A 12,523-nucleotide genomic window follows, 5' to 3' on the forward strand; every position below is an offset into this window, starting at 1 on the left:
GTAAACAATTGACACAAGATAGTAACATTCCTCATAAATAAAACCCCTTTATTTAATCATCATATGTCAATTGCATTTTATCTATTACAAGTTTGTAGATAGCTATCTAATCACTAAAACTAATATCGTCCTTCAGCCCAATACTCCTAGCATGATGCAAGTGCTTAACCCTACTCATTCCCTTCGTAAGGGGATCTGTTGGGTTATCCTCTGATGATACCCTACTCACAACGAAGAGTCCCTCTTCTACTCGATGTCTGATGAAGTGATATTTTCTGTCGATGTGCCTAGATCTACCATGATCTCTTGGTTCCGTGGTTAAGGCGACCGCACCCTCGTCATCACAGAAAATTTCCATAGGCTCCTTTATGGCAGGTACAACTCCAAGGTCTCCGATGAAGTTCTTTAGCCATATTGCCTCCTTCGATGCTTCGCTCGCTGCTATGTACTCTGATTCGCACGTTGAATCAGCTATGGTCTCAGGCTAGGAACTTTTCCAAGTTACTGCTCCTCCATTTAGGGTAAACACCCAGCCCGACTGAGATTGGAAATTATCTCGTTCGGTCTGAAAACTGGCGTCACTATACCCTCGCACTCTCAAGTCATCACTCCCACCGAGGATGAGAACCCAGTCCTTAGTCCTCCGTAGGTACTTAAGAATGTTATTTACCGCAGTCCAGTGAGCTCTACCAGGGTTCCCTTGATATCGACTAACCATGCTCAAAGCGAAAGCCACATTAGGGCGAATACACGTCATAACATACATTATCGAACCAACGACAGAAGCATATGGTACTCGACTCATTTCTGCCATCTCAGCATCGGTACTCAGACTCTGAGTCTTACTCAGTTTGGTATTGCTTTGGATTGGTAATTCCCCTTTCTTGGAATTCTCCATGCTAAAATGTTTCAACACTTTATCTAAGTAAGTACTTTGAATAAGTCCTATTAGTCTTTTACTCCTATTTCTCAATATCCTTATCCCCAGAATATAAGCTGCTTCTCCGAGGTCCTTCATAGTGAAACACTTCCCAAGCCAGGAATTAACCTCCTGTAAGGTTGGGATGTCGTTTCCTATGAGCAGTATGTCATCCACATACAGAACGATAAAGCTAACTATACTCCTACTGGCTTTCACATATACACAGGACTCATCCTCGCTTCTCGAAAAACCAAACTCTTTGACTTTTTCATCGAAATAAAGATTCCATCTGTGAGATGCTTGTTTTAATCCATAGATGGATTTCTCAAGCTTACACACTCTATTAGTGTGCTTCGCATCGACAAAACCCTTTGGCTGACTCATGTAAACATCTTCAGCCAACTTCCCATTTAGGAAAGCGGTTTTGACATCCATCTGCCATATTTCATAATCATGAAATGCAGTTATGGGTAGCATAACCCTTATAGATTTAATCTTCGCTACTAGTAAAAAGGTCTCATCATAGTCAACTCCAGGAGTTTGAGTAAAGCCCTTCGCAACCAATCACGCCTTATATGTATGTACTTTCCCGTCCATGTTTGTCTTCTTCTTGAAGATCCATTTGCACCCGACCGTCTTACGACCCGGTACATTGTCAACCAAGTTCAAAATTGGATTGTCATACATGGACTGAATCTCTCTGTCCATCGCCTCTTTCCACTTTGCAGACTCTTGGCCTGCCATGGCGTCCTTGTAGTTATTAGGTTCATCCATATTTATCAGTGTACTATCACTAATAAATGTATCACCCTCAGCAGTTATATAGAAACCATATAATACGGGTGGAACACTAACTCTACTGGAACGTCTAAGAGGTAAGGACTCTTCAATCGGTTCAACAGGAGTTTCCTCCTCGGGTTGAGTGCCAGTGTTAGAGGTTCCTTCATCGCTTGATTCACGAAGCTCTTCAAGATCAATTTGCCTCCTACTGTCCTCTTGGCATATAAGTTCTCTTTCTCGAAAAACCCATCTCCTCACAACGAAGACAACATTGACACTCTGTTTATAAAATAGATATCCAAATGACTTCTGCGGGTAGCCGATGAAAATACATCGCTCACTACGAGGTTCGAGCTTGTCGTGAGTCTCTCGCCTCGCAACCCCAAACCTTGATATGTGCCAACGAGGGAACCTTCCCTGTCCACATCTCGTGAGGTGTTTTGGAAACCTTCTTAGTTGGGACTAGATTAAGGATATGGGCGGAAGTCTCTAAGGCATACCCCCAAAATGAGATAGGTAACGAATCTCGACTCATCATGGAACGAACCATGTCCAACAAGGTTCGATTGCGCCTCTCAGCTACACCATTCAGTTGCGGTGTCCTAGGCGGCGTCAATTGTGAAACAATTCCACATTCCTTAAGATAGTCGTGGAACTTGATACTAAGATACTCACCACCTCGATCGGATCGGAGCAACTTTATCATCCTGCCCAGTTGATTCTCCACTTCTTGTTTAAACTCTTTGAACTTTTCAAAAGTTTCTGACTTATGCTTGATTAAGTAGATATACCCATATCTGCTATAATCATCGGTAAAAGTCACATAGAAGCGGTTTGCATCCCTTGTGGTGGATCTAAATGGTCCACATACATCTGTATGTATGAGATCCAATAAACCCTCACCCATGTCACAAGTACCAGTGAAGGGTGACTTGGTCATCTTTCCAAGCAAACAAGACTCGCATGTGTCATCTGATTTTAGGTCAAACGACTCCAACACTCCATCCTTTTAGAGTTGGTCTATGCGCTTCTTGTTGACATGTCAAAGACGACAATGCCATAAGCATTCTTTGTCCAAACCATTGGACGAATCGATATGCAACACATTATTTCCTAAGTTGTCTACAACCATCACAGTTTCATATATACCATTACAAGGAAATTAGAAAGTACCATTCAAGAAAGCCTTAATAGAACCAATTTCATTGTTAAACGAAAATCTAAAACCTTGTTTATACAAACCATGAAAAGAAATAATGTTTCGTGTCATTTCTGACAAATAGCAACAATTATTCAACTCTAAACCTAACCCACTACTAAGCACTAAATAATAAACTCCAATCTTGGTGACAGGCGACGCTTTCCTATTCCCTGTGATTAAGTTCATCTTCCCATGCTCCACATCCCTACTTCTTCTTAGACCCTACAAATCAGAACAAATGTGAAAACCACATCCTGTATCAAGGACCTAAGAAATAGCATGTGATGTGTTGTTAGATTGAATAGTGTAAATACCTACGAAGGTGGGCTTTATCTTCCCATCCTTGATGTCTTTCAGATACTTCGGGCGGCTTCGTTTCCAATGCCCTTTTATCGTGACAGTGGAAGCACTTTGCATCCTTTGGATTTGAAGAAGGAGCAGCAGAACCACCTTTGGTCCCACTAGAAGAAGATCCATCATGGGACTTTCCCTTGTGGCTCTTAGAAGGATTTTTCCTCTTCTTCCCTTTCCCTTGTCCAATTGCCAAGACAGGGGAAACAGTAGTAGGAGTTGATGCAATAGACTTGCCTTTCAAGCTACTCTCAGCAGTTCGCAGAAGGCTTTGAAGCTTGCTTAGAGTGACCTCCTCCTTGTTCATATGATAAGTCATACGAAACTGATCATAACAAGGAGGCAAAGAGTGTAGGATTATATCAATCGCTAACTCTTCATCGAAGTTGACATTTAACTTCAGCAAGCGGTCCACAAACCTTTGCATCTTTTGTAAGTGGGTCGTGATGGACTCTCCATCCTTCATCTTTGTAGCGATCATGGAGGCAATGATCTCGTACCTTTCCTGCCTAGCACTTTGATGTTACCTTTCCATCAAGTCTTGGTGCATCTTGTAAGGATAGTAGTCCTCGTAGGACTTTTGCAGTTCAGCAGTCATGGTCACAAGCATGATACACGACAGCTTTGTTGCATCCTTCTCATGAGCATTATATTTAGCGATTTGCTTAGGAGTAGCATTGTTATGGTCAATCTCCTTTAGATCCTTGTCGAGAACATACTCCTTATCCTCGTAGCGGGTGACCATGCGAATGTTGCAAATCCAATCGTTAAAATTGGATCCATGAAAGATCACCCCCCACATAAGTTCATGAGTGAGAAGGAGCCAGAAGCGTTGTTGTTTGAAGTAGACATCTGAAAAAGAAAAGAGACAAAGTTTAGTTTAGATAAGAATCCTTAATATAACACCTAAATGAAATATTAAGGCTAGGACCCAACACAATATTTCACAATTCGGAAGAGGGATGCCGTAATCCAATTGCAAAATATTTGAAGATAGGTAAATGACGAATTACCAATTTCCACCATGAAAAACGAAAAAGAATATTAAGTTTTAAATGAATTGAAATTCCTAGATTCTTTTGAGATTCATTGAACTTTTCAATGGGATGTTTCAATCTCGATTATGCCCTTCAAGTTTGTGACTGGGATACCGAGGATCACAAACAATGTGTGAATAACCATGCAAATGTGTGTGGTACTCTCGATGTCATTTATCACCTAATCAATGTGCTGGTTAACCACACACGCTCCATTGATCTATGATAAACATCGAGCTACCCTTTTCCACCCTTGCTGGTCCTAAATTAGTGTGTCGGTTTACCACACACGCTCCACTAACGACTTGGCAAGGTGCAAAGTGCAATTTCATGGAATAGCATCATTTTCACATTTTTCCTAAAGTAACTAAGATTGGGAATTTATGAAGACATTTAGTTACTTTATAAATCATTATACTTATTAATGAGGAATTAGTTTGTCCTGTCCTACCCGTTCGGCTAATGACCATCCGCCAATCAAGGAAGCGGTGAGTGAGAGTGGACATCCATTCAACCGCCATTTTATAGGCAGTTTCCTTATACCCCACTTATATATCGGCTTCGTGAATGAGGCCTACTAATGGTAAGACTGACACATCTTATACATACATATAATTATTAATCCTTTAATATTATAATAATAGTATAAGGGTTGAATTTTAAACTTTTAAAACTCTAGGGTTTAAAATTTAAATATTTTAAAATTAAAACCTTTTAATCAAAATTTAAATTCCAAAACTTGAGGGCAAATTTTGAAACTTTTTCAAAATATCTTTTAGATCAAATTTTTTTAAAAATAATTAAATAATCATATAATTATTATTTATCACAAATTTGACCTAATCCATTTTCTATGGCAATATAATTTAAATCAAATAATACAAATAATTAATTTTATCATATAAACTAGTAATTATCTTATAATTTGACAATTATCCTTTTATTAGATGAAGATAATCATTACCATAATATAAAAATCGGATTATATTAGTCAAAATAGTTTATGGTAATTATCTAGATCTAATTCAGGCCAAAAATCCAAAAATTCTGCCTACAGACCTGTGAACTCGTCGAGTCAGACTTGGACTCGTCGAGTTCACAGTGACCTCGTCGAGTTCATATATGGACTCGTCGAGTCCTGCTGCCAGAATCCAGATTTTCGACTTTTTCAACTTTGAACAATTAATCTATGCATCATATACTACAGAAAAACGACCTAGGCTCTGATACCACTGATGGGTTATGAGCATTACATCATTCCTATGGTACACATGCAACCCTAAAGATTTGGATCTAGGTTTTAAAAAGGTACATGCAATAATAATCATCCAAAGCTATAACCCTAAACTATCATGCTATTTTTGAAATTAACATCTATTGCAAGGTTAGATGATTACCTTTCTTTGTAGCTTGCTTGATCTTCAACCTTTGAGAACTTAGCACCTCAAGTGTGATGTCTCTAATAGATCACAAACACCAAGAACAAGTTGGAGGAATATGAAAGAGAGAGAGAGAGAGAGAGAGGCTAGGGATCACAATTTCGGCTGAAACTCTTCTTAGGGTTTTTTAGTTTTTGGCCGAATTCTAGAGTCCCAAGGGTTCCTTATATAGCTGAGCTGCTATGGTTTCAGTCAAAACTCTAATCTGATTGCTTAGGCCTTAAGCAATCCACATGATCCTTCTAGAAGGCCCCTATGGATGAATTCTATGTGGGCTTCCACATAAATTTCGTCCACCTCCTTCTTTTAGGAGTCCATAGCCCATCTTGCAGTTATCTTATAATTACAATATCGGTCCCCTTAATTTAATTAATCTCTTTTGATCACTAAATTAATTCCAAATTAATTCTTGACCAATATTAACTAAATAATATGATTTCTCAATTAATATATTATTCATATAATATATTAATAAATCACAATTAACCTCTTTCTCCATAATTCATCCGGTCAAGTTGCTATGGTGATGGCAACCCAAAAAGACCATGATATTATCGGATCAAGTACATACCCAATATATTTATGGGCTTAGACACCTAATCCAACAAATTTAACACACATAAATGTGTCCAAACAAGCACATAGAATTTTTCTTCTTAGACTCTACAAGGATTTTCGCATCGGTAGTAGGTGCCTTAACAATAACCATCTGCTTTATTGAGCACGTATTAAATTTTGGTATACTCCTCTTCTAGGATTCTTCTTGAGCGTATGCTCAATCTAGCATATTCTAACACCTTTTTTTTATTTTCTAGGAACTCTACTTCCAAATCTTTGTATTCCTTCCAGTATAGTCCCCAGTCTGTAGGGTATACTATTTCTGAATGTACTCTGGTTGTATGGAGACAAACACTTTTCAATTATTTGTACCACCTTTTGACACATGTACATCACCATGTATATCATTCTATCTCTGTACTTCTTTATCATTTACTTTAAAGGAGTTAATCCTATAAAGTCTGCCTCTCGGTTGCATATCTTTCACGTTTACTTCAATAGCGTCAAACCTAAGAAGTCTGCATTTTTGCTGCATCTCAACATGTTCTACTATCTTCCATTTAGTTCTTTTGTCATCTCCTGCATTAGCATCTCTCTTCGTGCAATACTTATAGATGCATCACCACTTTAGCTAACTATTCTAACTTTACTAAATAAGTAAGTTATTTAGCACTTCATAAATCAATAACTAATTTCACCATCCTAGTCATGTATGTAAAAATCGGCTTAACAAACTATGGAATTTTCATAAGGATGTGATAGAAGTCAATTGTTACTCAGTATTATTAAATACTAAGTCAGAGCATCATAAATATAGCCAAATACATGGCCTATTGGGTTTGGAAACTCAGTCAGCCTCATTCTTTTTGTCTATCTCGAATTCTCTGAATTATTCATAGCCTATCATATAACTTCAACTTCTATACCGTTGAAGTACTTATCACTATCTTCAGTTCCTTTGAATCTATAAGCAATCACTGCTTCACTCTGTTTTAGTGACTGAATCGACAAGCAGTGGGATGACGTCATGGATCTCGTCAAAATTCTGTCATCCCACCAATTTAAAATGTACTTCACATGTACAATACTCCTCCGAGGTACTATTATTTTACCAATTGTACTCTAAAGTATGATAGCACTCTATAGGTATTAATACACTATTTACGAAGTTGTTGATGTTAACTATCATAAGTCTCTTTATCACTTTGAAAAGGTACATGTCATTTCTAATATAGTAATTAAACTTTTAGAATCCCGTACACATAAAATTTTCTTTTTCCAAATCATGGTAAGCAATAGACCTTAAATCTTCAATTAAAACAATCTAGGTAGGCAACCTAAGGCATGCTATAATACATATCATTTAGCACATTTAGCATATAAGGTATCTCTCATAGTAGTATGCTAGTGCACCTAATAGCAAGTGAGGTGTACAACCAAAGGCATGCTATAAAATAACTTTATTAGCACATAATATTAATTAAGACATATACCCTAAAATTTTCTAGTGCTTATGTCTATATAATATTAATTTAGGTATACAACCTATAATATACTAGACACATCTATCACCATCATCACTTAATCTCTAAGTTTATGTCTAGAAATAATCATTATTTCTAGTTCGCTTAAACTAATGCTCTGATACCATCTATGACATCTCCTATTTTTCAGAGCCAAAAAAACTTATGTTTACGTTTTAAAAATCATAATATCTTTGTTTGAGGTAAATCCCTATACAATAAATCATTTTGCGGAAACTATTTCGTTTTATTAAACAAATCTTTGAGTAAATATGTTGTTTAAAAAACAAAACCCTAAGGATGTCATAATCAATACACAACATATGTTACAACGTAAAGACCTAATAGTCCTGAGCACCAATGCAGTTTGTCTTTTAATCACTCGGCATCCTACTAAAGTTCTTGCAGCTTTAACCATGTTACGTGTGAAACAAATAATTTGAGTGGGTTAGATTGGGAAATATGGTGAGACACATTGGCTTTTTAATACCACGATATTATTATGATAATAATTTATAATTATCAAACCTTCAAAACCAACAGTAGCTAACAATGTAGATACATCCCTTAACTTAGATATCTATAAAACGTTACACCCATATATACCCATCCCAATTGACTCTGACAAATCCTAGTCCATGATTATTAGGAAGATTCAACCCGCCTGATGAATCGTTTAGAGCAACGGTTAGACTACATGACTAGGGGTTTCCATGGCTGGTGTAAGTCATAAAGGCAACTTAAGACATTAACATATTTGAAGCATATGATATCCTATTTCATCTACATGTGTGACTTATAAATCCACACTAGCAACGTAATTCACAAGACTGTCTAGAATGATCAAGTTTTGTCATCTTACTCTGGGAGATGACCACACATACCATTTGAATTGCCTGATCGGACACACCATATCTAGCTATCCAAGGAATATTATATTGTACTCAGGTATATAATCCATACATCAAAACATGATAGTGTCACATAACAGAGTTCTACTCCCCGTTCCTATTACACACACCCTTAATATGAAGCTACCAATATCTAAACTTAATTGAACTAAGCATCCTCTATAAGTCCTAATGGATAACTAGACAAGATTACAATGTCTGTAGCCAACACAATTTCCTGCCTATGTAATATTTTTACAGTACAGGTTATAACTGAACACTCTTTCGATTTAACTCGAACTAAGCATCCTTTATAAATCTTATTTCATTACTAGGTAAAACTATGATGCTTATACTCGATTCCAAACAATTTTCCAATTTATACCATACTATCGCAATACATTATGCTACGATTCTTTTATCCAACTTCACAAGATCTAAATATTCTTTATACGACTTAGTTTTAGGCCTACACATGATTAGAATCATTGAACTCAACTTTTAATATTAACTCCGTTGAGAAAACAATATCGTAAATTTAGTGTATATATTTAACATAAAGTATCATGTATTTTAATATACATAAATCTTTTAAGTATAATACTTATTTTTAAGATTATCATGTAACAATATCATATAAGCACTTAACACATAAATAACCATATTTGGTTCACACACTATATGTTATAAAATATACATTTTACAAATACTCCAGATAAAAAACATTTAACTCACATATAAAACTTTAACAAATATTTAATGCTTTTTAATAATTACTTGTATTAAATCGTTTTTATGAAAGTAACTATGCACTCACCTGATTTAGGTGGAAGACTCACAGGAAAGTCAGATTTTTGACTAGTACTTCAGATTCCCTTTTAAAACGACCTAAATATGAATATTACTAAGCTTTAGTATTTGTTTGTATTTATAAAGTTTCAACATTATAATGCTTTTATCAGATTCGTCAATAATCTCAAATGAACACTGATGTATAGCTGATAAGGAACAACTAGGTAATATAGTATCAGTGGTAGGATCCATTTGGTATATAAAGATATACTCTTTGGACAATCCACTTTAAACAATCAACCAATTTTCATTTTGATTTCTATTTCGCACACTGTTGTACTATGTCGCACTCGAAACTTCGAAAAATGATAACTTCTTCATACGAAATCAGATTTAGGCGTTCTTTATATGCACACTTTCCGAATTGTGATTACTACGACTTTCGTTTATATCACTTCGGCTAATAAGCAACCTATCTCCAATTAGCTTTTTATGACACACGTTGCCATATCGGGTTAAACGTGAAACTTAGATAAATCATAAATTCCTCACACGAAGTTAGATTTAAGCGTTCTTCATATCCACACATTCATGATCGGGACTACTACAACTTTATTTAATATTGATTCACGACTTCATGTTTAAACTCTTTTAACTTATTTAAGTTTTCTGATTTATGTTTGGTCAAGTAGATATAACCATACCTGCTATAATCAGTCGTAAACGTTACATAAAACCAATTAGCATCTCTTATGGTGGATCTGAATGGTCTACACACATCTGTGTGTATGAGGTCCAACAATCCTTCACCTCTTTCACAAGATCCAGTGAAAGGTGATTTTTTCATTTTTCCTAAAAGACAAGATTTGCATTCATCATCTGGCCTTAGGTCAAATGATTCCAACACTCCATCCTTTTGGAGTTGGGCGATGACTTTCTTGTTAATGTGCCCAAGACGACAATGCCACAAGCATGTCTTGTCTAAACCATTAGTCAAATCAATGTGAAATACACTATTGCCTAAGCTATCAACACAAGTCACTGTTTCATACACACCATTGCAAGGTAAAGCTTCAAATATAAAACAACATTTTTATAAACTAAAATTGAACCTGCTAAATCATTAAACGAGTAATGAAAACCTTGTTTGAACAATACATCAAATGAAATAATGTTTCGCGTCATTTCTGACGAATAGAAACAACTAAGCAAATCTAAACTAACATCACTACTAAGCATAAGATGATAAGTCCCAATCTTGGTAACAGGAGAAGATCACATATTCCCCATGATCAGATTCCTCCTTCCATGCTCCACCTCTTTACTTTCTCTTAGTCCCTGCAAATCAGAACAAATGTGAAAACCACATCATGTATCAAGGACCCAAGAATGAGTAGATGGTGAGTTATTAGTTTGAATAGTGTATATACCTTCTGAAGTTGGCTTCACCTTTCCATCCTTGATGTCTTGCAGGTACTTGGGGCAGCTCATCTTCCAATAGCCCTTGTCATTGCAATAGTAACAAGTGGCCTCTTTGGGGTCACTAACAGCTGGAATGTATGAACTGGGCTTCGCCCTTGGGCCATTTCTAGATGACCCAACATGGGCCTTGCCCTTCAAGTTAGTTTTGGAAACAACCTTTCTTTTCTTTTCTTTGCTTTGACCAATGGCGAGAACAAGAGCATTGATTATTTTCCTTCATTCCCGACTCAACAGTCTGTAGCAAGTTGTGGATTTGGTCCAATGTGGCTTCTGTGTTGTTCAAATGATAGGCCAAAATGAACTGATCATAACAACTTCGTAAGGAGTTCAAGACCATGTCAATGTCCAACTCCTCATCAAACTGCACATTGAGCCTAACAAGGCGATCAACGCACCTTTGCATTCTCTGCATGTGGTTGCACACAGACTCTCCCTCTTTCATTTTGCAAGCTATGAGAGCTTTGACCACTTCATATTTCTCTTGACGATATCTATGGTGGTACTTTTCCACAAGGTCATTGCTCATATCATAGGGCCAATAATCCTCATAGAACCTCTACAATTCAGGGTCCATAGTAGCGACCATGATGCAAGAAACTTTTATTACATCGTCGTAGTGTTTGTTGTAGGAGGCTAGTTGTTCTGCAGTAGCAGTGGCTTCATCAATTTCAACAAGTTCTTCAAGGACACATTCTTTATCCTTGAATCGAAGATTCATATTGACATTAGGCATCCAATCATTGTAATTGGTGCCATCAAATGTTACCTTGGACACAATAGAGAGTGGGGAAAACCCCGAGTGGTGGGTAGACGATGAAGGAGCAGAAGCATCACCAGGAGTAGACATCTATAGAGAAAACGAATAGTTTTAGTTAGATTATAATATAATCCTTAATATTTAATCCATAATAAATATTTCAGGCTAGGACCCAACTATGCAATTCACAATCTAGAAGAGGGATGTCGTAATCTAATTGTAAATTTTATAAAGGTAGGTAAAAGAAATTTACCAATTTTAATCAAAATGAAATTCCTAGATCTTTTGAGATTCATTGAATCTATCAATGGCATGTTTAATCTTAGGTTATGCTCTTCTATTTGTAACTGGGATACCGAGGATCAAAAACAAGATGTGAATAACTATACAAATATGCTTGGTGGCACTATCGATGTCATTTATCATCTCCAATCCATGTGCCGGTTAACCACACGCGCTCCATTAACAACGATAATTTTCGAGATGCCCATTAATATTCTTTATAGTCTATATTAGTGTTTTGGTTAACCACACATGCTCCACTAACCACATATAAAGCTTAATGTGCAATTTCATGGATTATCATACTTTTCAATTTTTCCTAAAGTAACTAAGAGGGAATTTTTTAGAAAATGGTTTAGTTACTTTAATAGCATTATACTTTTAATGAAGTTAATATCCTATCAGATCCTTTCTTGTAAGATCCCAAGAATGATGACGAACGTGGAAATGTAATGATTATGTGAATTAAATCATATCAAGAACCCATATAAGATAATAGTCTAGTGAGA

Source organism: Lactuca virosa, chromosome 6 (assembly GCF_052849685.1).
Source record: "Lactuca virosa cultivar CGN04683 chromosome 6, Lactuca_virosa_CGN04683_v6, whole genome shotgun sequence".
In the NCBI taxonomy this organism is placed as follows: domain Eukaryota; kingdom Viridiplantae; phylum Streptophyta; class Magnoliopsida; order Asterales; family Asteraceae; genus Lactuca; species Lactuca virosa.